This window comes from Mesoplodon densirostris, chromosome 20 (genome assembly GCF_025265405.1).
Source record: "Mesoplodon densirostris isolate mMesDen1 chromosome 20, mMesDen1 primary haplotype, whole genome shotgun sequence".
NCBI classification, from domain to species: domain Eukaryota; kingdom Metazoa; phylum Chordata; class Mammalia; order Artiodactyla; family Ziphiidae; genus Mesoplodon; species Mesoplodon densirostris.
In genome coordinates, this window is record NC_082680.1 from 37933940 (window position 1) to 37938892 (window position 4953).

Below are 4953 nucleotides of genomic sequence, written 5' to 3' on the forward strand. Positions count from 1 at the left end.
CCCTAACACTAACCCCAACCCTACCCCTTACCCTAACCCGTACCCTAATCCCAACCCATACACTAACATTAACCCATGCCCTAACACGTACCCTGACCCTAACACTTTTCCGTATCCTCTCCTGTACCTTAAATCTTACCGTTCGCTAACCCTAACCCTAGCCCTAAACATAACTCTCACACCAACCTCACAGCATACCCTAACCCGTACACTAAACTTAACCCGTACAAAAAAAACTAACCCATGCCCTCACATGTACTTTGACGGCAACACGTTTCTGTACGCTCCCATGTACCGTAAACCATACCCGTTTGCTAACTCTAACCCTAACCATAACAACAACCCTACCCATTTCCCTAACCTGTACCATAATCCTTACCCGTACACTAACACTAATCCATGCCCTAACACGTACCCTGACCCTAACACTTTTCCATACCCACTCCTGTACCCTAAATCTTACCATTCACTAACCCTAACCCTATGTCTAAACCTAACCCTAACCCCAACCCTACACCTAACCCTAACACGTACCCTAATCCGAATCCGTACACTAACACTAACCTGTGCCCTAACATGAACCCTGACCCTAACTCGTTTCCATAAGCTCACCTGTACCCTAAATGTTACCTATTCGCTAACCCTAACCCCAACCCTACACCTAAACATAACCCCAACCCTACACCTTTCCCTAACCCATACCCTAATCCTAACCCGTACACTAACACTAACCCGTGCCCTAACACGTACCCTGACCCTAACACTTTTCCGTATCCTCTCCAGTACCCTAAATCTTACCGTTCGCTAAACCTAGCCCTTTCCCTAAACATAACGGTAACACCAACCTTGCACCGTATCCTAACCCATACACTAATCTTACCCCGTACACCAAAATGAAGCAATGCCCTCACATGTACTTTGACACTAACACGTTTCCGTACCCTCCTGTGTACCGTAAACCTTACCTGTTCGCTAACACTAACCCTAGGTCTAAGCCTAACACTATCCACAACCCTAAACAAAATCCTAACCCGTACCCTAATCCTAATCCGTACAATAACACTAACCTGTGCCCTAACACCAAGCCTGACCCTAACTCGTTTCCATATGCTTACCTGTACCCTGAATATTACCTATTAGCTAACCCTAACGTAACCCTAAACCTAACCCTAACCCCAATCCTACAACTTACCCTAATCCGTACTGTAATCCTAACCCGTACCCTAATACTAATCCGTGCCCTGACACATACATGGACCATAACACTTTTCTGTAACCTCACCTGCACCCTAAACCTTACATTTCGCCAACACTAACCCTAGCCATAAAGCTAAATCTAACTCCAACCCTACACCTTACCCTAACACGTACACTAATCTTAACCCGTACACTAACACTGACCCATTCCCGCAAATGTATTTTGACCCTAAAACATTTCCGTACCCTCCCCTGTAACCTAAACCTTACCCGGTCGCTAACCCTAACCCTAGCTCTAAATCTAACCCTAACGCCAACCCTACATCTTACCCTAACCCATACCCTAATCCTAAACCGTACACTAACACTAACCAGTGCCCTGAAACGTACCCTGACCCTAACACTTTTCCATACCTTCACCTGCACGCTAAACGTAATCATTAGGTAACACTAAGTATAGACTTAAACCTAACCCTAACACCAACCCTACTCCCTCTTCTAACCCGTACCCTATATTTAACCCCTACACTAACACTAACCCATGCCCTCACACGTACTTTGACACTAAAACGTCTCCATACATTCACATGTACCATAAGCCTTAACCGTTCACTAAACCTATCCCTAACCCTAACGCCAACCCTAACCATTACCCTAACCCATACCCTAATCCTAACCATACATTAACACTAACACGTTTCCTAACACATAACCTGACCCAAACGCTTTTCCGTACCCTCAACTGTACCCTAAAACTTACCCGTTCACTAACCCTAAGCCTAGCCCTAAACCTAACCCTAACCCCAACCCCACACCTTACCCTAAACTGTACGCTAATCCTGACACGTACACTAACACTAACAGGTGTCCTAACACATACCCTGACTCTAAAAGTTTTCCGTACCCTCACCTGTACCCTAAACCTTACTGGTTCACTAACCGTAACCCTAGCCCTAAACATAACGCTAACACCAACCCTACACCATACCCTAACCTGTACACTAATCTTGACCCGTACACCAAAATTATGCAATGCCATCACATGTACTTTGACACTAACACGTTTCTGTACACTAGTGTACCATAAAACTTACCTGTTCGCTAACTCTAACCCTAGCCCTAAACTTAACCCTAACGCCAACCCTACACATTACCCTAACACGTAACCTAATCCTAACCCATACACTAACACTACACGTGCCCTAACAAGTACCCTGACTGTAACAGTTTTCCGTACACTCACCTGTACCCTAAACCATACCGTTTGCTATCCTTAACCCTAGACATAAACGTAAAGCTAACGCCATCCCTAAACCTTACCCTAACGCGTACCCAATCCTAACAGGTACAATAACACTAATCCGTGCCTTAACACTTACCCTGACCCTAACGCTTTTCCATACCCACACCTGAACCCTAAACCTTACCATTCACTAACCCTAACCCTAGGTCTAAACCTAACCCTAAACCCAACCCCAACCCTACACCTAACCCTAACATGTACCCTAATCCTAATCCTTAAACTAACACTAAGCTGTGCCCTAACACGAACCCTGACCCTAACGCGTTTCCATACGCTCACCTGTACTCTAATGTTACCTATTCGCTAACCCTAACACTAGCCCTAAACCTAAACCTAACCCCAACCCTACACCTTACCCTAACCCATACCCTAATCATAACCCATACACTAACACTAACTCGTGCCCTAACACCTACCCTAACCCTACCCCTAACCCTAACCCTAACACTAACCCTAACACTAACCCTAAACTTTACCATTTGTTAACCATAACCCTAGCCCCAAACCTAAACCTAACTACAACCCTACTCCTTACCCTAACACGTACACTAATCTTAACCAGTACACTAACACTAACCCAATACCGCACATGTACTTTGACAAAAAGACATTTCCGTATGCTCAGCTGTAACCTAAACCTTACCCGTTCACTAAACTTAACCCTACCCCTAACACTAACCATAACGCCAACCCTACCAATTACCCTAACCCGTACCCTAATCCTAACCTGTAAACCCACACTAACCCCTGCCCTAACACGTACCCTGACCCTAACAATTTTCCGTAACCTCACCTGTACCCTACACCTTACCGTTCGCTAACCCTAACCCTAGCCCTAAGCCTAGACCAAACCCCAACCGTACACCTTACCCTAACCCGTATGCTAATCCTAAGCCATACACTAACACTGACACGTGTCCTAACACATACACTAACCCTAACACTTTTCTGTACCATCACCTGTACCCTAAACCTGACATTTCGCTAACCCTAACCCTAGCCATAAAGCTAACCCTAACCCCAACCCTAAACCTTACCCAAACCGTACCCTAATTCTAACCAGTATACTAATACTAAGCCATGTCCTGACACGTACCCTGACCCTAACACTTTTCCGTACCCTCACCTGTACCCTAAACCTTACCCATTCGCTAACCCTATCCCTAGCCCTAGCCCTAGCCCTAACACCAACCCCAACCCTACCCCTTACCCTAACCCGTACCCTAATCCCAACCCATAGACAAACATTAACCCATACCCTAACACGTACCCTGACCCTAACACTTTTCCGTATCCTCTCCTGTACCTTAAATCTTACCGTTCGCTAACCCTAACCCTAGCCCTAAACATAACTCTCACACCAACCTCACAGCATACCCTAACCCGTACACTAAACTTAACCCGTACAAAAAAAACTAACCCATGCCCTCACATGTACTTTGATGGTAACACGTTTCTGTACGCTCCCATGTACCATAAACCATACCCGTTTGCTAACTCTAACCCTAACCATAACAACAACCCTACCCATTTCCCTAACCTGTACCCTAATCCTTACCCGTACACTAACACTAATCCATGCCCTAACACGTACCGTGACCCTAACACTTTTCCATACGCACTCCTGTACCCTAAATCTTACCATTCACTAACCCTAACCCTATGTCTAAACCTAACCCTAACCCCAAACCTACACCTAACCCTAACACGTACCCTAATCCGAATCCGTACACTAACACTAACCTGTGCCCTAACATGAACCCTGACCCTAACTCGTTTCCATAAGCTCACCTGTACCCTAAATGTTACCTATTCGCTAACCCTAACCCCAACCCTACACCTAAACATAACCCCAACCCTACACCTTTCCCTAACCCATACCCTAATCCTAACCCGTACACTAACACTAACCCGTGCCCTAACACGTACCCTGACCCTAACACTTTTCCGTATCCTCTCCAGTACCCTAGATCTTACCGTTCGCTAAACCTAGCCCTTTCCCTAAACATAATGGTAACACCAACCTTGCACCGTATCCTAACCAATACACTAATCTTACCCCGTACACCAAAATGAAGCAATGCCCTCACATGTACTTTGACACTAACACGTTTCCGTACCCTCCTGTGTACCGTAAACCTTACCTGTTCGCTAACACTAACCCTAGGTCTAAGCCTAACACTATCCACAACCCTACACAAAATCCTAACCCGTACCCTAATCCTAATCCGTACAATAACACTAACCTGTGCCCTAACACCAAGCCTGACCCTAACTCGTTTCCATATGCTTACCTGTACCCTGAATATTACCTATTCGCTAACCCTAACCCTAACCCTAAACCTAACCCTAACCCCAATCCTACACCTTACCCTAATCCGTACTGTAATCCTAACCCGTACCCTAATACTAATCCGTGCCCTGACACATACATGGACCATAACACTTTTCTG